We start from the raw sequence: 23,322 nt of genomic DNA, 5'->3' as shown, positions 1-23,322 counted from the left end.
AAAGTGGGGTGGAGGGGTAGTGATGGGGGTGCAGGGGATAGAGGCAGAGACCGAGGGTGGAGGGGTGGCTGCAGACTCTGACCAACGAATTGAAAAGAGGCTGAAAATCCTGTGGGAGCCTCTGCTTCCACCAACCTCCTTTTCATCAAATGGAGAATGACAAATGGCCACATTTGTGACAGTTCCCAGGGATCTGTGTGCCCTTATGGAGGAGGAAAGAAGTAAATCTCTCTAAATGTCGTCCTTCGTAAGACAAGTGAGTCCCTGGCTCCTGGGTCTTGTCAGGGCTCGGAGTAAGCCCCTCTCTGCTGTGTTCTGACAGACGCAGACAGGTGAGCAATGAGGTAGTGGTGGGGGGGGATGAGACAGGGAGGAGGGGAAAGAGGAGGGAGGAGCGAGAAGAGGGAGGGGAGAGAGGGAGAGAGAGAGGAGTGTGAGGGGGAGGAATGAGAGTGGGGAGAAAGGAAGGAAGGAGAGGAGGGAGGAGAGGAGGGGGATAGAGAGGAGTGAGGAGGAGAGAGGAGGAGGTGGGGAGGAGAGGGAGGGGGAGAGGGAGGGAGGAGAGGGAGAGGGAGGGAGCGGGGAGGAGGGACCCTGGCTTTGTGCCCTTCTGAGCAATACCAGCAACACTTCTGTGAGAATAGGGAGGTGGTTTGGGAGCCAAGGGGAGCTTGAACCCGGGTGGCATCACTGCTCACTTTGTGACCTGAACCTTATTCTCCTCACCTGCAAAGTGGAGGTAACAATTCTGGTCTCCAAGGAGTGCTGTGAAGACTTGTGTGCCAGCCGACAAAAAGCCTCATGCTGGAGGAAGAGGAGCAGTCGCTAAAGCCAGGAGAACAAGGTGTGGGGCCTGGGGGGTGCTGGGGCAGGGGGGAGGGAGGGGCCCCTTGCCCACATTCAGGCCTAGGCAGGGCCTTCTGTCTGCGGGAACTCAGTAAGGCCCCTGTAGGGGCTTCTTTCTACCGGGAGGGATGAGGCCTTTATGTTTGCAGAAGATGGTCTGAAGCTTTCTGGTGAACATGGGGTTTGACACGATGCATCTGGACCGGGAGAGTGTCCTATGATGCAGCCCCTGATGCTGGGCCTGGCACAGAAAAGGGGGAAGGGAACAGGGGAAGGTCTCATTCTTAAGTGGTGTCCTGACTCCCTTCTGCCCTGCAGCCACATCATCCGCCCCAGGCCCAGGTCACAACACCATTCACGGCCATTGTCACGAGACAGTGAAGGCCCCAGAGCGAAGACCTGCAGACACTAGCGTGGCCAGCTGCTGCCTGAGCACCCCACGGAGGGGCCTAAGACAGGCTCTCACCATCTGATGCTGCACTGTGGGGCCCCCCCGCCTCGGACCAGTCATTGGCTTTTGACTGTCTCATTCTTCAGTATCAGCAGACACTCATCAATGGCCAATAGTAGGTAAGAAAAACCTCCGAAATGAAAAACAGACATGAAATAGATAAAAGGGCCTTGGAGGGAGCGGAAAGAAGCAGGGGGAAGAGGGAGCTTTGCGATAACGATGATTAACACCCTGGGAGGAGCGGCAGAAAGTCCTGTGCCCATAAAACACGGGGTGCTGCGGGAAAGGGGCGACCGGGGAGCGGGAACGAACGAGCTCTCGGAAACCGGACAGCTGAGGACGGGAAAGAATTCAACAGAAGGTTTGAAAGATGGAGACAAGACCATCCCCGGAAGGTGAAATGAAAGCCCCAGAGGGGGAAGATAAGAAAACACAAGCAGCATTGGGGGTCACTCCAGTGAGTCCAACCTCAAAGAATTGGGGGGTCACTCAGCGAGTCCAACCTCCAAGGTGGGGACCAACAGCAGTCCAACCTCCAAAGAATTGGGGTCACTCCAGCGAGTCCAACCTCCAAAGAACAGGAGTTCGGGAGAGAAATGGAGGAGCCCAAAAGACTGATTCCTGGCAAGGAGGTGCAGAGAAGGAGACTCGCCGGGGACGCTGGCTGTGCAGAGACGTGGTGGGGCAGGGCAGGGGGACCCGGATGCGGTGGGGGACAGGGATGCGGTGGCACAGAGAGGGCTGTCCCTGTGAAATGGCAAATAACTTGGGAGGGCGGAAAGGCTGACGTGAGCAGCGAGCGTGGCCCAGGAGGCTGGACGAGCAGGCGGGGGAGACCGCTGAGGGGTTGGGGAGCAGGCTGGGCGAGCACCCCGATTCCCCCAAGTGAGATTGTAAGGACCACAGGGGTCGGGCGACGACTTTGAGACTCACACACGTCCTCCCTCTGTCGTGCTGGCTCACGGGATGAGAAGGTTATGCTCTAGAAACTCCCCTTCGGTCCCTCTGATTAGGTCAAAGACGTGTCAGCCGGGGTCAGCTTTCTCTCTGACCCCGACACTCACTAACCTCCCTCTTCACAAAGAAAGCAGAGCGCGGGGTCCAGCAGGACCTTCGGCAGGCGACATGCTCCAGCTGGCACGAAATGACATTATTTTGATGTCACGATGTTTATTTTCATGGTCACTTTATATTTATGACAAACAAAACCCTTTCCTCTTTAAAGCACTAACGTAAAGTCTTCCGAAACAAATGTGTCTTAGCAGAAGCGCGGAGTCTATTATAGGACGGCTCGTAAACGGCAGGGTAGGGGAGCATGCAGATGTGCAACACCACGAGGCCGAGGATGCGTTTCCTAGGGCTGCTGCCACAAACTGTCACACACCGGACAGTTTAAAACACCAGAAACGTGTTCTCTCCCGGCTCCGGAGGTCGGCAAGGCCCCCTCCCTCGCCGGGCTCCACGAAGGGTCCTTCCTGCCTCCTCCAGCTCCCGCGGGCTCCGGCGTTCCCTGGCTTGTGGCCGCATCACTCCTGCCCGTTTCCGTGTTCACAGCCTTCTCTCTCTCTCGCCTCTGTCTCTGCGTGTCCCTCTCTGTCTCTCATAAGGACACCGGTCATTAGATTTAGGGCCTTCGATGTGTCCACTTGACTAGGCCGTGAGGTGCCCACACATAGACATCTACACCTTTTTGATTCTGTTTCTCTGAGCGGCCCTAACGCACACAGAGGAGACGGATGGATCCGGGAGGCGCTTTGGACTCCGGGACTGTGGGGTGTTGGTGCAGCGGGTATCCGGCTCGGGCACGGGCCACCCCACCACCTTCCGGAAGCTCTTCCCTGAGCGCGTGGGCGCGGGCCAGCAGGTCCTGTCACCGCTGTCTGCACCTTCGCTGCGCCCTGCCCGCTGCTCTCGAGGGAGGGGTTTCAGGTCACGGCCGGCCTCGGCCCCCTGATCTTCTTACACGTTTCCTCCACCACTCTGTGCATCTTCACCGATCGTCCTGAACTGTCACCTCCACAGCTTAAATCTCATTAACTGAAGTGTAACTTACGGGGTCTGCGAGCGGACGGACCGCGGGTAAACGGCTCCTATATGACACGCCGGGATCGTGAGGACTTTGAGGAATAAATTCACGGAGAGCTAGAGGCCAACACATCAGCCTTACTACTGGGAGAGGTCAAGTTAGAAGGCGAGGTCTAGGAAGAGGGCCCAGAGGGAGTGTGACCTGGGTCTGGCAATCAGTCACGGGTAACTGGACGAGGCAAGGTCCCTCTGCACAGAGGACAGAGCTGAACACCTGCTCAGCCTGGCGTGACCAGTCAGCCCTTCCGAATTACTCATCAGATGAGTCGCTGGACATCGGAGGCCCAGAGAGGGTCCTGCAGAGGCAGGAACATCAGGAGCAGAGAAGACTGACATGGCTGTCCCCCGCCTGCCCCGCTGTCCCCAGAAATCTCGGCTGTTACTGGTAGAAATTCCAGCTCATCCCACAGACCAGCCACCCTGGTGGGAACTGACCGGATGGTGCGCGCGATGGGTAATTTTAATACATCGACTTGAGTGGGGCCATGGAGTGCCCAGATATGTGGTCAAACATTATTCTGGGTGTGTCTGTGAGGGTGTTTTGGGGTGATATTAACATTTAAATCAGCAGACTGAGCAAAGCAGAGGGCCCTCCTAATGTGGGTGGTCCTCGTCCATCAGCCGAAGGTCTGAACAGAACGAAAAGGCTGACTCCCTTCCCGCCACACCGCGTGAGACAATTGTTTCCTAGCTGAGTCCTTCGATCTTGACCCGAAATATCAGCTCTTCCTGGGTCTTGAGCAGGTTGGACTTGGGACGGGAACTACGTCGTTGACATTCCGGGGTCTCCAGCTCGAGGACCTTGGAACTTGTCTACCTCCGTAACCACGTGAGCCCATTCTGTGTGTGCGTGGGGTGTGTGTGTGTGTGCGTGTGTGTGTGTGCACCCTACTGGTTCTGTTTCTCCGGCGAACCCTGACCCGTACGCGGGCAAGAGGACTCAGAAACAGGGTTCATCTCGTTTCTGTTCTTCTAGGTGACTCCCACTCGAGCTTCAGGTCACGGGTCCAGCACTGTCCCCTCCGGAAAGCTCGTCCTGGCTCCATGGGCTGACCCCACTGCAGTTCCAATCCCTTCTTCCAACCGGTGTGAACAAAATGCTTGCCCTTGGTTCATCTGTGGACCTCGGAGGAGCAAAAGGAGCACTCACCCTTCAGACTGTGGGTCTTATGTCTCGAAGGGCTCAGCTGTGCCAAACCCCGTCTTCAGCTTTACTGGGCTCGTGGCAGAAAACAGCTCTCACGCCCCAGAGCATGAAATGCTGGCGAAAATCAATCTGCATTCGGGAAGAGCTGGAGACGCGAGTCTGACAGACTCCACTCCGCCTGCCGAGGCCTCGAGCTCAGCGTGGAGAGAGGCAGCTATTATCGTAATGATGAGACCGAAGCCGAAATCTTATTAAATAGTCTATTGACCCAGAAAAGAAACGAGCGCAGAGCTGTCATCTTCTCCTTTTTAAGCATTCTGAATTTTTTGGTCTAGGACAGGATGGAACATTAGATTAATGACAATCTCCTCGGTAGGATGCCGATACAGGATACTGACGACGGTGTCTCCGATGCAGGGCGATGGCTCGGGGGAGAGAGATGACGTGAGTCCTGGCCTGCCCGGGGCTGCGAGGCTCCTGCGGAAAGAGTGGATGGCACCGTGGTGCCTTCGGCGCGTTAGCCACGTCCCCACACCGCCCAGCTGGACGCAGGCGGCAGGACCCAGCTGGATGGACGTCCCAGGGCTTCAAAGAGTTGCTGCTCCTACCTGACTCGTTAATCAGGATTCGCCAGGACCCAAAGCCCATGCTCTGCTCCTACATTTCCCGTTCTCTGGCTGGCGCCCTGGTGCGCAGTCCTCCGTCCTTCCTTTGTCAGTGCGAACCTGTCAGACGTCTGGCGCTCGTCTCTCGCTGGGCCAGTCGACGCTGGCTCGCTGTACGGTGCTCATCCTGGCCCATCTGCGGGGCACGTGCTCCTGTTGGCAGGGGCGCACGGGGTCAGTGCAGCCCCCGTGTCGGCCTGTTTTCCCAGATGGAGAGCAGTGGCTTGTCCCCGCTGGAGCATCTCTGAATCACAGGGGTGGACGGCCTTTTCCCCTGGCCATCGGCAAAGGCGTCTTCGACGTCTTATAAAAAGCCCCTGTCTTACATTGCTCATTTAGCTTGGTTCTAGGGAGAGATGAGAGTTCTTTCCAGGCGACAAGGGTGTTTTCCCTTTTCCTTCTGAAATTAAAACCCAGATGTGGAGTGAAGGGGAAGGACAGTGTCCCTGTGATGAACGCGGCAGATGCGGGTTGAAAATCCTTCACAATCTCCCGCAGGCTATGCAAGCTCTCTGAGCCTCCAAGTGGGAGGGTGAGGGTTAACGACGCCTAACAGACCCGGTGGTCACAAGAACTGAACGAGGTGGCACGCGTCTCGCGCCTGATCGAGCCCTGTAATGTGGTAGGTGGACAATGGTGTCTGTCACCAGGGCCTCTATCGACATTGTTGACTCCAGTTTATCTTCCTCACTGAGTAGTCTGGGAGCTCGGCGTCAACTTCAGCAAAGACAAGGTCAAGGTTTGGACCTAAGTCCAGCCATGTACAGTGCCAGGCCCTCTACTCAACGCACAGCATCACAAAGAGGCCGGCAGGAAATTAGGTACCTCCGATGCCTAGTACCTCGGTCAGGTGACTAGGTCACCCATGCCTCCCACCGCCTGGGTGGGACTCGTACGGAGTTTCCTTTCTCGAACACGTGGCTTCAGCACCTCCCAGACGGTGAGCATCTTCTTATACGTCATGTCGCCTCGGCTCCGCCTTTGGCCTGGGAGCGACGCACACTCGCCTCATTTCAAAGATAAAGAAAATGACGGCCGAGGCTCCTATGACTCAGACAGCAAGGGGCCCTGCCAGGTGCCAAACTCAGCTTTATTTAACAAATATTTCAGTCTGTTTTGTCAAACCCCTCGAGAAGGTAAGAGGTGGGGAAATGCAACACATAGACCAAGTGACCGTGACAAGGCACCCAAGGCTTGGCACTCAGGTATGTATCTCTTTAACCCTCGCAGGAACCCCGAGGTTAGCATCAGCACCCCCGTTAGTAAGGACGAGAACTGGATCAAGGCTCGGGGGCGGAGGCAACTCTCCATGGAGAACGCAGCCAGCAGCCGGTCCCGGAACCTGGACTCCATGCCCACCTATGTCACTCCAGCTAACCCTGAAGTAGGTTCAGGTATGTGGAGATCTTAAGAAATAAAGACACGGTAGGAAGACGTGTCTACGTGACTGCGAGTTGCCCACAAACTCTTCACACACATCGACGAGCACGGACAGCCGTGCTAAGTCACAAGTTCGAAATCAAGCCTCTTACCTTCAAAGCTCTGTGCCCAGAGGTCTGGTTCTTAGCAGCACACCTGTGCGGTGCTCACACACGTGCATAGTTGCGCACACACGCGCACACATGGGCGCACACACACACACACACACATGCACACGCTCTTGATAATTTCCTCTTCCCCAGTGACTCACTAATCAGTGTCTTTTGAAAAATGAGTAATATCCACATCAAAGACAAGCTCCTCAGTTAACTTTCCAACATTCCACAGGAAACGGTGCGTGAGCACAGCGAGAGAATACCACCTGCCATCCCCCCGGAAAGAGAATCCTCAGTATTTCCATGCGATTGGAGGGGTTGAAGGTTTTCAAACAAGAAAGTCTCTCCTCCAGCGCAGCGTCTAGTTTCACTGCTACGAGATGGGATGCGACTCAACATGCAGACTTTCGTGTGGGTAGAAAACGTAAGAAATTTTAAAATAAGAAGGAAAATGGGTGATAGGTAGAGTTTCATTTAGAGAAGTCTTAGCGGTTCAAATCACTCACTCCCTCTAGATATATCTAGAACCTACTGTGTGCCGGCCGCTGGGTTAAACCCTGGAGGGAGCGAGACGCATAAAAGGACAAAAAACCAGAACAAAACAAAACAAAAACACCCACGCAGTCTGGCGGAGAAAGCAGATACGTAAATAAGTCATTCTTGGGACAGAAGTATGCAGAAGTTCCGCGGAAACACAGAAGAGGGAATTGTCTGGAAGAATTTGGGAAGGCTTCCCGGAGGAGACCCCACATTTTTCCGGGAAGAGCTGATGGTTAGGGATATCCGGGCTGAGAGAACGCTGTGAAGGCGTGGAGGCCAAGCCCACCTGTGGGTGTGAACTTGAGCCGCATGCCTTTCTGCTCAGCATGGCTCCTTGCATGTTTCTTCTGGCCCCTTTGGGGAACCAGCATCCCCCTCAGGTCCAGAGGGGCTTCCTATGGGGCTCAGGGGCTGGGTGCATGGTTCAGGTTGGCTAAATTAGAATGTTCCTCCCCTCTGGCTAGAGAAATTCATCCAGGGATGGCCATGTGACTCAGGAAGATCCAATCAGAGGGATTGATGTAAGAATTTGGTGAGAGAGAAAGCCCGGCTCCACCGCAATGGTCCAGCCGGGCATGCGGCAGTGTGGGCTTGGTGGCTGCCATGTCGCTGGCCCACTGGGAGGAGCCTGTTCACCAGATAAAGTCAGCAGAGACCTACAAAGCAAGATCTCTGTCTCTCTCTCTCTCTCTCTCTCTCTGAGTTGGAGCCTCAATAACAGCAGACATGCTAAACTTCCACATTTAAAAAAAAAATTTCCCTTTCCTTCATTGTGTTTGATTTGGGCTTCTATCACTCCGAATTCATCAAAACAACTATGTCAAGTTGGCATACTCGAGTAACCTAACAGGACTCGTGGGCAAAGCGAGAATTAAGGGTGAAATCATAAACACCAGGGCTAAGGCATTCAGACTTTATCTTGTGCGGAGTCAGTGAGCGTTTTTAAGAAACAAAGTGACACGGTTCGCTTTGCTTTTAGAAAGACATCTCCAGCAGGAGGATGAGTCAGAATATCTTTCATTCATTAGTTCATGCAAATATTGGGAGAGCTCGCACTTGCTGAGTGGGGGTGGACGAAGGCGGGGGCCTATTATGCAACTGACGATTTCATCTGAATGGGCCAGAAGGCAGTTTTCCTCTTTAGTTACTAAGGGTATTTAATTAACGATGAATATTGAATTTTTCTAGGTTAAATAATGGAGTAAACACTTCAAAGGAACATCTCTCATCCAGCAAAATCCCCATCGGTCACAGGACACGCGTCACGGGTAGCGAGCACGGCAATTAATAGAGAAATAAATCAGAAAGGACCAGTCAGGGCCGCACGTCCTTCTCCACCTCCGACCGCCTTTGTAATTTCTAAAAGGGGCAGTGCCGGGCACGTCACTGAGCTAAGGCCACGGCGCTGGCACCAAAGCCGGAGTCCGTTTCTAAGGCGCAGAGTCTGCCCAGGACCCGCGGGAGCCGCAGTCCCAAAGCCCCGCACCGGAGCCAGCGGCGGGACCCGCCTCCGACCGCGCTGACCCGGAGCCTCCGACCGCGCTGACCCAGAGGCCTCCGCGCTCCAGGGCCTCCCTCCGAACCTCCGTCTTCTCCAACTGTAAAACGAGCGGAATCAAAAAACGCAGCCCAAGCTCAGTAATTGCTGTGCGAATGATACACAAAAACATAAGATTCTCCAACGTTAAAATCCAAACTATGAGGCCTTTACGCAAAAGTTGCATTCGTATCCAAGGGGCACCTCCGCTTACTACAGGCATCCCGCGCTCCACCGGCCCAACGCATCCGATGTCGGGCACTGTCCTGGGCACCGGTGCCACCCGCTGATGAGAACCGGCACCCCGACCCCAAGCTTACGGGGACGGAAACCGAGTGGGAGGAAGTCACTAACTGAGGGGTGGTCACGGTGACGGTGGAGGTGTGTGCTTCGGTGTCAGGGAGGACGAAGCACAGAGCTCCGATGTCCTTCTGTCCGAGGTCACGACGGCCATCATGGAGGGGACCACACCTGAGGTGGCAGTGGCATCAACGATATTCCAGGAGAGCTGGCCACACAGTGTGCAGACCGGATTGGTGGAAGGTCAAGGCGGGTCCAGGAGGCTGCGCTGGTTATGTGCCCGCGGGTGGCAGATCCAGCCCCTCGCCTCTTCTGTATTTCTGGGGCCACGGTTCCTGGGCGGCCTCGTCTTCCAGCTGGGCTTGCCCCGTGGGGAAAGACTGGAGCTGGTGTTTCTTCGCGGTGGGTCCCTGGCAGGCTGCTTCTCCTCCGCCTTGTCATTCCAGCTTGGATCACACGGTCCCTGTCCCTGTGGCGCTACCAGCCCATCTCCCACGGAGCAGGTCCCCCGAGGGTCCAGCTCCACTGCAGGGACCTGGACCCCCCCACGCTCTGCTCCCTGGGTCCCTCCAGCCCTAGGGTATGTGGCAGTAGGAAGCTGTCACCTCGCCGTCCACCGTTGCCCTTCATTTGTTCTTCAAAACAGAAGAAACACGTACACCAGCGTCACCAACCCCCTGTACTGAGTTCCCTCCACGTGCTCACGGTGGTTTCTGTGTCCTGTCTGCACTGCGACCTATGCGAAGGCCAGTGACTTGGCCCAGGCGAGAGATGGTGACGGATGAAGGCAGAGAGGTGAACCAGCAGGAACCTGAACTTCAATGCACTCAGGAGAGAGACACAGAGAGGTGAGTTGGGGGACGGTCCCCAGGATGGCAGGACCTGCCAGCTCACAGAGATCATGAGCGCACCAGGGCACACGCATTCATCTGATTCCTGGGGTTTAGCTGACTGTCCATGATTGGTTTGTGACTTCATATCCGCAATTTCAACCTGAAGTCAAGGAACGTGTGTAAAATTTCTACTTTCAGCACCAAAAAGAGTTCTTCCCTCAATATCTAATTTTAACTGCTTTTACAAAAACAAAATAACGGTGCTCTATGTATCTTGAAATCACTGTGAGATCGTGATGAAATCAGGGTAGATCTTGGTGAGTCTCACATACTAAAGCAAGCTCATTCGCTACTGCAGAGAATAATCTGGTTTCCGCATCAGGACGTTTAGAATTTGCAAGCGTCTCCCATGGTGGTAAAAAGTATCAGTGTCACTGCTAGAGGTTAATTGGTTTCCTCCAAACTGCAACACGGAGATCACCTTTTTCTTTTGCAAAAGCATCGCACGACGTTCACAGCTGTAGCTGTCTCGTCGTCGTCTTCCCGGACCTAAACCTCTCTCTCGGAATGCCCGTTGGGTGTGGCTGCTCCACGTGTGTCCTGAGAGATCACTAGTCATCTCCCTGGGTCCACAGGAGAAAGTCTGGATTACACAGTCCAGCAGTTGAAGCTTTTCACTATAAAGCTCTAGCCCGGGTGGTTTCTCAAACAATTAAAAATAGAATCACCACATGACCCAAGAGCATGGTTCGTAGCAGCATTATTCACAGTAGCCAAAAGGTGGAAGCAAAGTGGATGTCCATAAACGTATGGATGGATAAACAAAACACGGTGCATCGTATAATGGCATGTTATTCAGCCCTAGAAAGGAAGGACATTCTGACACCTGCTACAACACGGATGACCCTGGAGGACCTTACGCTAAGTCAAATAAGCCGGTCACGACAGGACAAATAGCGGATGACTGCACTTACATGAGGCTCCTGGATCGAATCCACAGAGACAGACGGTAGAGCAGTGGTTGCCGGGGGCGGGGGAGAGGGCGGGGGACGTGTTCAGGAGCGAGAACCGAGTTTCAGTTTGGGAAGATGAAATAATTCTGGAGATGGGTCGTTCCACAAGGCGAAGGCACCTAACGCTACTGAGCTGTGTGCACTTAAATGTGGGGAAGGAGGCCAATTTTCTGTGATGTGCATTTTACCACAATGTAGAAAAAAAAAAACAAGACTCCAGCCCAGTTTTCCAGCTCTGTTCCCTCCTCGGCTGTGAAACGGTCTCACGGGTGCCTGCCAAACATGCCCCGAGCCTCCGGCACACCTGGTCCCGCCATGCCCTCCCGCACACAACTGTTCCACCGATCACAAAGCGGCCGGCTCAGCATGCAGCATGCACCCCCTGGCGGCCCCCAGGGACACCGCCTGACACAGGTCTTTCTCTACGCACTTGGGGTCCTCTGCCTTGTTTGACTACAGTTTGGGAACATAGCTTCTCTCCCCATCCCCCTAGCCGGGTGTGGAGTACTTTGAAGACTGGCTTGGTTCTGCCCCGATTCTGCCAGCCTAGATGTGGCACTGGATCCGGCACCTCACAGTGGAATCTGACAGGTGGGTGAGTGTTTTGGAGTCTCTCTCTCCAGGTAGCTGAACTGTGGTTGGTTTGGCCGAAAGAGGTTTTGGGGAGGTTATGAGCTTCCACCCAAATGTTTTCCTGCCTCCCCCCGCACCGCCCTAAGAGCCTTGCCTGCCTTCTCTTGCTCTGCAGGGAGGGGAGGCTGCCCCCTCCTCCTGTCTGTGGTCCACCGTCCACACAGCTGCCACAACGACCCTGCGAAGGGCAGTCGGCGCACGTCTGTTGAAAGCACAGATCAAACCACGCAGCTCCGCTGAGAACTCGGCGGCAGCTCTCCGCTCTCTGAGGGTGAAGGCTGGAGCCGATGCTGTGTCTCGCTTTTCCCTCTGGCCTCGCCGCCACCACTGTCCCGGGTGCTCCCGCTGCTCCAGGCATGCCGGTCCCCTTGCTGTGCCCGAGACGGCCAAGCACGCTCCCATCCTGGGGCTGCACGCCTCTGCCTCGAAAGGCCGCTCCCAGATGCCACATCTTGCCCGTCCCTCGCTCCAGCTCTCTGCTCACCTGTCCCTGTCAGAGAGGTCTCTCTCTGACCACTCTCCATGAAGCCAGCCCCCTGCCTGTGGTCCTCCTTACGTTGCGATAGCCCCTGACAGCACTTATCGGCGCCTGCCCCATTATCCGCAAACTTGTTTGTTTGTCGTCTGCCTTCCTCTACTCACAGACATGTGCACCGAGAAGGCAGAACCTTGATCGGTTGTTCACTGTGCATCCTTAGCCTGGCGTGATGTAGGTCCCCGGTACGTCGCTACTGGGTGGATGCAGCGTGGGTGGAGGGATGGGTGGATAGATGGATGGAGGGACAAACGAATGAATGAATCGATCAAAGAATGAACACCTGTGCAGAATGCACAGGTTGTCAGGTCCGGCCCAAGGGAGAATGCAGAATGCCACAGGAGGGGTCACCAACCTATAAAAGTGGAAAAGCGACACCACGTTCCTCTTTTCTTTCCTTAGCTCAACTCCATCTGACTTCAAGGAATTATTTCAACAATCCTCATGGCGACCATCACAAGATAAGCCCATATGTAATCACCGTGCACTCAGGGCCCTGTGCCAGAAGACCTGACGTAAGCCCGAGAAGAACTCCTGCTGGTCGGTGAATCTGCCAACTGCTCTCCATGTCCAGTCCTCCCCTGGAAAGGTGATCTCGCCTTCTGTACCTGTGCTATCCGGACCTCAAGCCCAGCTTCTCCATGAGCCCAGACACGAAGCAGATGTGGCCTCATCCTTGGGACCCTCAGAGCGTTTGGTGCGTGCCCACCCACCGCTCTTATGAGTCATGGCCTTCTCCACCCTGTATTTTCCTCCCTGGTGAAAGGGAATGCTACGCTGAGTTAGGAGAAGACACGTAGATACATATGTGCCTGCAACTTCATGTGTGCAGGCGTACGTTATGTATATATGTATATATGCGCATGTATACATACATATGCATATTTGTACATATGTATACATATGTAGGTATATGTATATACAAATGTATGTGCACATATAGGTACATGCACGCATAGGTACGTAAGTATATATGTATGCACATATATAGGTATATGCACACATGCTTGTGCATATGTGCACATATGTGTGTATACAGGCATATATGTGTATGTGTATATGCACACATATATGTATATGTAGGTATATGTATATGTGTATATATGAGTATGTATATGCCCGTGTATATGTATATATAGTTATGTGTATATATGTGTACATATATGCATACATAGGCATATATGTATGTATATGGAGATGTGCATATATGTATATATGAGTATTTATGCACACATCTTGGCATGCAGTGGTTAGAGCCCAAATATGCGAACTAGCACTACTAACAACCAACTTGCCCCTCCCACAAGGACTGAGGCTGCTCGAGGGTGGAGCTTTGCTGCCTTCATGTCTCTGTCCGAATGCCCTCGCTGCAGACCGCCTCAATGCACATTCGTTGGATGACTGGGTGACGGAATGATGGATTCCGCTCGGGGGAGGGCTTCCGAGCCGTAGGAATAAAGCTTCAGAAACCCCAGTGCTCTCGCTGCCCGCTGACCCGGTCCCCAGCCTGGCATCCATCATCTTACTATGGGACGTTTTCTGTAAAACAGCCTTAATTTATTGGAGCTTTTCTCCTTTCATATTCCGCTTCCAAATTTCATTTGTTTCTCTGATGTTGAGACGAAGATCCCTATTTCTAAAATTTATTATCTAAAATAAACACTCTCCACCCAATCGCAAGAGTAATTTACACCCAGGAGATGGAACGACCCCTTTAAGGAATAAATTGGATTTTCTTGTATCTCATTCGATCGCCACGAAGCCATCAATTCTCCCAACGCTAGCCTGTAACAGAAGTCAAACCAAACTCTGCGCCCAGAAGTAACAAAGTTACTCCTGAAACGGAACCGGAATTTCCATTCTAAATGACAGTTCTGCAAGCTTTCGGTTGTTTTTTTTTCCCCCATCTGAAAATTTCTTTCTAGCTGATGTGACCTTGGTATACAGGGTCATGAAAAGAAACTGCTGAAGGATCGCCTCTTACATCTGATGAGAATTAGCAATTTATTTCTGACATTGTGGTGGTAGGGGAAGGTTGGGGGCATATCTGGGATCTAAAATAGGTCAGGTCAGTTTTATTCTATGTTTATTAATTATTATCATTTTATTATGGATCTCACTGAAGGCTTAGTAGGCGCTGGACGGGCACCGTGCTCTTAGTCCTGCATGGATCATTTCATTCCATTCTCCCATAAGATCACTTTAAAGGCGACACAGCTGAGACATGATCGAGGTAGACCTTTCTGAGCTCTCGCGGCCGGCTTAAGCGGTGGCACCAGGGTACCAGCCAGGCAGTCCGGTCTAAAGCTCGTGTTTGATAGACGTGATACAGGATGGACCCAAGTCCAAGTATAAAGTGCCAGAAGTTAGGGTGACATTAAAATGACTTCTACGGCTCTGAATTTTAATAAAAAATATTTGCTTTTTTAAGACCTTTTCCCCAATTATGTAGCTTTCAAAAGGTTCTAAAACTATATATACGAGGAAAACATAAGATAATTTTAATCCGTATTAAAAATGCATAATTTCTCTAAAAATACTAAAATTATATATATATATGATAATCAATATATACATAAAACATGACTATTATAAAAGACTAAAAAATAAAAAATAAAGTTCATGTGTGATAAACACCTTTGCTATCTGGAGAAAGTTAATTATGCTTGGATTTTCCTCGTTGAAAGGATGACATACTCATTAAAGAAAGTTTCAAAACAGAAAAAAAAGAAAGAGAAATTACATAGACTCTCCTTTCAACCCCTGCTCAATAGGAAACTTCTGAGTCTTTGTCTAATAAGCAGACATTTCTTTACATAGTCATGGGATTTCATAAGCTAGAATTTTCTCTCAAGGTCATAAAAACAACCCTTCAATACTGTCGGGTTTTCGTAGTAAGCATTATACGTATGGCCGTTATCATAGTCTCAAGTCTTTTACAAGGAGGTGTATGTTTTCTAAGCCAATTCCTTTCCTCGAAGTTATTTCACACTTGCTGGCAGTGCCGGGATGAACATCCTCACACAGAGAGCCCATGCAGGCGAGACCGGGCCTGACGATGTGGTCCACGAAGGCGCGGGAGCGGGTTGGCGTGTCCGAAAATGTAAAAAGTACTTGATTCTAGTGCCAAATAGCTTTCTAGAAGAGTTGTAACGATTTGCACTGCCACCAGCAAACCGTCCAGAGAACACTTTCCCAGAATGCTTTGTCTTAGGAAATAGCTCCTTTCCCCCAAAAGCAACGCTTGACCTAGTTGCCATCATCTCCCCAAAACCTGGCTCGGCCTTGAAGCCACATTGTCCCCTGGCTCCTCTGTGTCCCACAGTCCCTGACAAGCACTCCCCATGCCAGCTGAGATGGTCGTGACACGTCTGTGGAGCTCCGCAAGCTCACTGTGAGCCCAGAGGCAGGCACACAGTAGGTGCTCAATACATATGTACGAAGCAACTAAATATTGAAGAAAGGGACTGTGCATTTATATATCACGGTTTCTGTTGTGCTGTCTGGCACACAGTAGGTGCCAATTAAATACTTACTAACTGGATGAAGGCGGCTCTGAGATCTGATTTACTTGAGAATCTGCCAAGGCAGAAAGAACTCGGTATCTAAGCAAATCCTTTCATTCCTTGGACTCCAATTGTTCACTTAGGGCATAAACATTTATAAACACCTACTATGTGTCAGAACCTATAGTGGGAAATCAGGAAAGAGATCATTCTGAAGGCACCTCCTGGAGGAGCTTACGGTTTGGGGGTCCCCTGGACACGATAAGCAAACGGAGAGAAGTCCTCACTGGGGTGTGCGCAGGGCTCACAGGAGACACCCAAAGGTGGGCTCACCCAGCTCTCCTGGGAGCAGCCTTGGGGCTGGAACGCGACCGCAGTGGGCGGTACCGTGTCCCCCAGAGAGTATGTCCAAGTCCTAACCTGGCACCTGTGAACGTGACCTTATTTAGAAATAGGTTCTTCGAAGATGTAATTAGATTAAGTACCTCAAGATGAGATCGTCCTGGGTTGCAGGTGGGCCTCAGTCCAGTGACTGGTGTCCTTGTAAGAGAAAGGACGGGGAGATTTGAGACAAGAGGGTCATGTGAAGATGAAGACAGAGATTGGAGTTATGCTGTTACAAGCCACAAAATGCCAGGAGCCATCGGAAGAAGCTTCCGGAAGACAAGGAAGGATCCTCCCCTAGTGCCTGCAGAGAGAACGCGGCCCTGCTGACATCTCGATTTCGAACTTCTGGTCTCTAGAACCATGAGAGAATATGTTTCTGTTGTTTCAGCCACGAAGCGTGTGGTGCTTTGCTGCAGCCACCCTAGGAAACTCACGGAATGATGGAAAACTCAGCACTAACGCCCTGCGCCCTCCCTTCCTCGTCCCTCCTCAGACCGCGCTCCCTCTACCTGTTAACGTCCTAAAAGCCAATTGTCCGCGGTGAACGGTGAACTTAAACAGGACGTTGGAAGCACGCGCTGGACCTCAGTGAGAACGCTCCAGGTAACGGGACCGTCCCTTATTTTTCCCTTACACTCTTTCGAATCTTTTCAACTTTAAAACACGTGCGTATGTTATCCATTTAAAAATAAGATCTGGACTCGACGCTGTCCTCCACAGTAAAAAAAGAAAGAAAGAAAAAAAGATTGACTTCTTTATTTCCCCAGTGTATTCAATAGGGTGACCAAAATAATAAACTTGATCGAAACGAGCATCTGTATACTTATCTCTTGGACAATTAGCAGAGAAATGGAAAGTGGCTTTGAAAGCTTGCTCTGCTGCACGGGGAATGTGCTCGCCAGTGTTTCGGGATTAAACTATTATTGTTCCTGAAGATAAACATGGAACAAAAAACAGATTTTGACGAAGGTTAACAAAAAACCTCAAAATTCGTAGCTAGTTAGCTTTACAACCATGTGACTCATTAAGCAGATATCTCCCCAAGGCTGAATACTTTCTACCCACAGCTCCAGGCCCAGCTCTGGCTTCTCCTCTGGTACCTGATGTGAACCCCACAGTGGAAAGGAGACTGAGAGTGTGCTGAAGTGAGGGATCCGGGACCAGACACCCGCGAGACTGTCAGTTAATTTACATGTGATGCAAATTCAGGGCCGGAAGCAAAGTAAAACGCACTAACTACAGGCGATCAAGAGATATCCCCCGAGAGATTAAAAGACATTGTCTCGGGGGTGTTTCAGGCGTTTTCAGACCACAATTTGTTAGAAGTTACCCCACTGGTAAAAATTTTCTGCCAGAGAAGCTTGAAAATGTGGCACAAACCACTGCGATTTTAGCATTCAGGCACCGCTTGCTCAAAACTGTGATCAAATGGTTGCTGTTTACAGACTCATATTTATGTGGCTGGATGGGATCTAAAACAGCAAGACAGGAGAGAATTAAGGTGCCCTGAACCTCGCCCAAGCCAGGAGCTCTCTTTAAATCAGCTCATTTCTCCCAAATTGACAGATGTAATGCACCAGTGTCTGCCGTTGACCGGGGAGACTTCAAGAAGCCCTATTGTTCATTTCCTTCGTTTTTCTGATGAAAGGCAGTTTAAAGCATGACTTTATGTATCAGACGAATCGTGACTACATAATGGATTGGAATGCAAACCTTGGAGGAATTTTTAACATCACATATGAGATGTCAAAGGCATTTCGTGCCTGGGGCAGGCACTTTGAGCCCCACCGTAAACATTTGGGCAGAAGCGTTACAGGACGCAGTGCAAGCTATGGAAACTGGCTTATCGAATATGAACTTGTATTTCCAAGTAATTTCAAGTCAGGTCTGTCTTTCCTTCCTTAAAGATTTCTTCATTGATTCAATACATATCTCACGGAGCACTCCCTCCACGGGAGGCAGTATGGCAGTAAAAGATACGAAGATGAACAAGGTAGGAGAGATGCCTGCCCTCAGAGCTACAGACCGGCAGGCTCGATCTCTGGCTGCCTAGAAATGATGACAAAGGACTCGGTCATCACCACTGGTGTCACATGCCAGCAAGGAAGGAGACAGTGTTTAGGGAGAGAACAGGGTGGGGAGTGGAATGGGAACCCAGCTTAGATAAAAGGTGGTTGGGGACGCCCCCTGAAGAAGCGGGGCTCCTGAGCCTGCCCTGGCTCTGTCTGTGGGTTAGCCAGATGGGACGGGAGTCTGGCGAAGCCACGACCTCAGCTTCTCTTTGGTGTCTAGAAAAGCAGCAAGGCGTGGCAGAGAGAGGCCGTCTCGGTGGGAAGCCGGTTCCGTGACCCGCCAGCGGTGCACCCCGGGGCAAATCACCCAATCTGAAAGATGCGGAGTCATAGCACCCAGAGCAATTTATCGATGTGAGGATTAAATGAGATATCTGTGTGTGTATGTGTATATACACCCATGTGCACACATATGCACATACATGTAAACATATGTGTATGCATATGTTAGTGCTGGCATATTACAGTTTAATAAAGTTGATTCATTGTTGTTGTGATTCACTTGACCTCGTATGACCTGGCCCTTCTGGATACCTAGTCCCCTGAAGAACCCTCTTGGGACGTGCTTTCAGGGCCTTCAGAAACGTCATTCTCAGTTACCAACTGGACCAGGTCACTCCCCCGCTTTAAGCCATCAATGAATGACACCAGCAAGGGCCTCAGGACGTGCGTGCTCCCTACCGACCTAACCAGCACAGTCTGTGCCCGCCCAGGCCGCTCAAGTCTGGCCCTTCTGCCCAGAGCCTCCTGCAGCCTCTTCCCTGAGCTAATTCCTATTTGTTCTACAAATCGGTCCCAGCCTCTGTGCCCCCTGGCCTGCCACCACCTCAGTCTGGGCTGGCTGCCCTCCTCGGAGCTCCTGCAGGCCAGTGGGTGGCACCCTGTCGTGGGTCCTCACCCCGGACTGCAACGATTCTGCCCCCCGAAAGCCTGCCTTTCTCGCCCCTGCCACACGGGACAGCTGCTGAGGGTCCCGTCCTTCACTGTCATCCCTGGGTCTGCACATTTCTTGGCCCAGAGTAAAAGACGAACGGCCAACTCGAATGCTCTCAAATCTTCTCATCGCTTCAAAACAATGATCTGTTTCGAACCCACAGTGATTTCCCTGCTCGGGCACTTTCAAACTCCCTGAGCTATACTTCGAAATAACTTTTATTTTCTATAGATCTACGACGCCATGAGCAAAGGGTGATCTGTCACCACTGAGTATATAAGAGTAAACACCTGATTTCAAAGCAAATCCCCCCCCCAGATGAAGAGAGATGGGACACCTGAAAGACGCCAGGCACATTTAAACCCTTTCTGGCCCTTTCCTCACAGAATTTGCATAATAGCCCGGCGAAGTCGGTCTCATCGGGCCCATTTTACTGATTAGGAAACCGAGGTCCAAAAAGTTCATTAAAAAAAAAGTCGAACTTCAGTAACATGCCCAAGACCACCATGATGGAAGATGAAAATTCTTGGCGACCCGACCCAGGCTTGCATTTGTGGAATGAGTCGCCACTTCCGCGTGTGGCTTCTTTGAAAAAAGCAACATTCTTCTATCTGCATAAAACGTGGCATCAAAAGTGTCCAGCAGCGCATGCACGGCGGGGGGTCTGTAAGTTCATCCGCTGGATGAATGCGAAACATTGCGTGGCATTATCGTGTGTCTCTAGGAAGAGTGTGTAGACACATCATTTCAAGTCTGTATACACAGACACATCGAAAACTTATCGAACCATAGGGGAGGGAAAAACAGACTGATTCCAATCTCTGCCAAGTCTACAGAAATGCTAACAGAATGCCATTTACTTAGTGGATTTTTAAAATTTTCCCCAAACTGTTGGATAGCCCCCTTTCTCCAAGGTAGTTATGAAATCTGAGGCCAGATGACCCCTCATAGACGCCTCGTAGAGTCACTTACAAACATCTGCTGAACTATGACGAAGTGGTTCTGATCGCCACGCCCCACGTGACAGTTCCATTTCCTGCCTGGTCTGTCGCTGGCTCTGCTCTGGGAAGTCGGCCTCTGGCTCACCAATGACCACGTAACTCGGTGTCTCGGGGAACTTGGGCAACTGGATCATCTACTGCACAGAAGCGCAGGAACGGCCGTGGTCATTCGTCAGCGACACCTGTGTAACAGCTCAGTCAAGTCCTTTGGGCACCTCCAGAGGAGCCCGGCTGTCCACAGAGCACGCCCAGGCCCCGAGCCTGAGTGTCCACGAGCCATGGCTGGCGAGCGACGGCGCGAGTGAGCCGGGGGCCCCAGGAAGCGCCCCGTAATCCCAGGGAGCCATCCCTGTTCTGTCCCTCTGCCACTGCTTCCACCGCCGCCATTACTGCCACGGCCACCAGCCTTCTTCCTCCTTCCTTCTCACTCTACCGGGTTTGCTGTCATCCGCCTCGAAATGACACAGGCAAATAATGCAAGGAACTCAATCGTCCTGCAAGTGTTGTTGCTCTACAGAACGCTCTACAGAACGATCCCCACCATTTCTCCCCTGCTCATGCCTTCCGTCCATTCATCGCTCTCATTTGAGTGTTTAGCCCCGATCTCTAAATGACAGGTGTAAGTGACGCCTTGACTTTCAACTTTGGGCTCCATCTGTTGGCTGCTCACGATGGAGGATGAGTATTTCGCCATCCCCCCACCCCCGCCCCCTGCTTCCTGTTTTCCCATTTCCCCAGCGGAGGATTACTGTATTTTTGGTTAGATCACCAACCAAAAATAGTGTTTAGGTGATTTCGATTAAGTATCAGAGAGAGACGTGTGCAGAGATGCTTCACGTCCTGTACACGGATCATGTCCTGCGCAACACTTTCATTCTTTGGAGTAAGAGACAGTTGTCTTTTATTTATCGTAGAGTTTTCTTTCTGAACTCATTTATTTCAACTTCAGATTCCTCACCAACTAAATAAATCTCTCAAGGCAGCAGGAATTCTGTGAGCTCACTCTCCCTGAAGAAGTTTCTCCCAGGGTCTCCCGATCCGCTCCAATCAGAACCCGTCATGGTCTACACTTTGGGCACAACCGATGCCCTTGAACTCCCATCGCCCCGGAGACCTCCTGTGCCTCTGTCCTCTGCGGGAGTTTCCGCTTTGTGTTCTTGTTCTTCCTCCTTCCTGATGTGCACCTTCGTTTTAGTGGGGTCCGTCGCATTTTCTAATATCTTCTTAAGAAAAAGTGTGTGAGAGGTCCATTCTTTGAGATATTGAACTTGTGAAAACATACGCCCTCACATCTGGTTAATGAGCACGTCTCCGCTTCCTTCTAGTGTTTAATCAATCCCAAATGATTCCAACTCGTCAGGCTGTGTGACCCGGTGTTGTTCTGCGGAAGCTGATCGGGTCTGAAGTTTGTTTCTGACGTGCGTCTGTTCCTAGTCGTTGCTCTGTATCCTTGGAAAGCCCTTGAAGTCGGAAACTCATGCACTTCGAGTCCGTGGGATTTTCTTTAATCATTTCTTTGACGAGTCCTTCTCCAATTCTCTCTCTCCTCTCTCTCTTCCTCATGTTGAAATTACTGAACTGGCCCTCGAATTTTCTTATGTTTCCTGTCACCTTTTCTATTTGTCGTTTTATTCTACTGTATAAAAGACGCTCTCAAGTTTATCTTCCAACATGTGAGTTTTTCATTTCTGCTTCCATATTGTTAATTTATAAGAGCTCTGAGTTTGTTCTCTGACTTTTAAAACAATATGGTATATCTTGTTGTAAAATTGCAAAACTCCTTTTTTATCTCTCTGAAAATACTGGTCATAGCTGTTCTGATATTTTCCCCTTACAGAGTCTCTGTTTATTCCAAGCTTTTCTTCTTTTTCCATGTGATTGACTGGCTCTCGATGTTCATGTTAGAAGATTTCTCTGGGTGTCTGATAACCCTGGGTTGTCGCCAGCCCAGTTGGGAGCTTCTGGTGAATGAGTGGGGCTTGTTGACTGTGAGCTACACTCCAGGGGGGCCATGGGGAACCTGTGATGTCACAATGCCCTTCCTCTTGGCTCACTCACATTCCCACTGAAATCACCTGAGTTTCCTGCCTGGAGGAAGACAGCCTGGAGACCCGTCCCCCGAGCCCGGCTGGAAGGTAGGAGGGAGGCTGTGTTATTTCAGCATCGGGCCCGCTTCGGTCTAGTTACACTGGCTATCTGCAGCCCCGTATTCCAACCCGAGTGCACTGATGTCCTTCAGTCAGCCCTATTTATTTTATTCTCTTTAGGAAACAAAGCTTCAGTCTTCCGCTCGGGACAGAGGAAGGGGCGGCCCCCCAGTTCTTCAGAATAGGTAAGCAGACCTGGGTTTCTCGATACTTCTTTAAAAGCTTTCAAACGATTCACCTGGCTTTCGCCCCTTTTCACCGCCCACCCCGCTTCCCTTAGATGCTGGGTGCTGTCACCTCCTGAGCCTTTCGGGAATTCTCGAGTGTATGTCAGTTCTTGGTTCTCCCCAGTGACAACTCAGTTTCTAGGACCCTAGGTCATCTGCCACTCTGCATCGTCTTCCCAATCCCCGCAATGTGTTGCTATAATCACCTCTTCAGTTTCCCCATCCTGTGTAACTACCATTTACAAACACGTCCTACTACCGTTTTACTGGGGTTTCAGAAGAGAGAAATGCAGAGGGGTGTGCGCGCAATGTACCCTCTTTACCCAGAAGCCCGAGTCCCGTCTCCTTACGTCTTCCCAACGCGAGTAAGTCGGAAGGTCAGCGAGGCACAGGACGAGGCCGTGGACAACAAACCCGGAGGCTCTCGCGCCAGCCCCCTCCTCTGGGTCGGGGTGGGGACCCCTTAACCATACTGGCCTCCTGCCGCTGCAGCCAAACTCGCTTTGCTCAGGCGGCTGGGCGCGGCGCAGCTGTACATGGCAGGGAGAAGCCAGGGCCCCAGGAGGCAGCAGGACCCGGAGCTCGAATCCAGAGCCCAGAGCCAGCACTGAAGCTTCCCCAGCGGAAGGAACACTGCACGCGGCCCAGCACTGACTGCGGGATCCCGCACGCTCGCAAGAGACAGCAGGCGAGTCGCGCCGGGGACGGACCACTCCGGCCTCCCGAGGCCACGCCGGACGGGGACGCAAAGGCCCACCAGCTGCCAGCCGCGTCTCTAAGCTATGGGGAGCCCAGAGAAGTGGGTGCGCTGGCAGGGGGAGCTCCCTCCCGTGCAGGCGACGAGGCAGCAGGCCGAGGGCGGAGACCGTACGGGCCACGAGGGCTGCGCTGCCTCTCATCAGCCCCGGGCACTGAATGCGGTGAGAAA

The 23,322-nt window shown here is 51.8% G+C and overlaps 1 protein-coding gene across 1 annotated transcript in view; it reads right to left on the bottom strand.

Moving 5' to 3' along the window:
* Positions 1–23,322, bottom strand: part of STK32B (serine/threonine kinase 32B) — a 196,772-nt gene that overhangs the window by 49,265 nt on the left and 124,185 nt on the right. The window lies entirely within an intron of this gene.

The sequence above is a fragment of the Pteropus medius genome, unplaced genomic scaffold (assembly GCF_902729225.1).
Source record: "Pteropus medius unplaced genomic scaffold, Ma_sr-lr_union100, whole genome shotgun sequence".
Classification (NCBI taxonomy): Eukaryota; Metazoa; Chordata; class Mammalia; order Chiroptera; family Pteropodidae; genus Pteropus; species Pteropus medius.
Note: the sequence above shows the minus strand (reverse complement) of the source record. Positions and strands in the feature narration are given on the sequence as shown.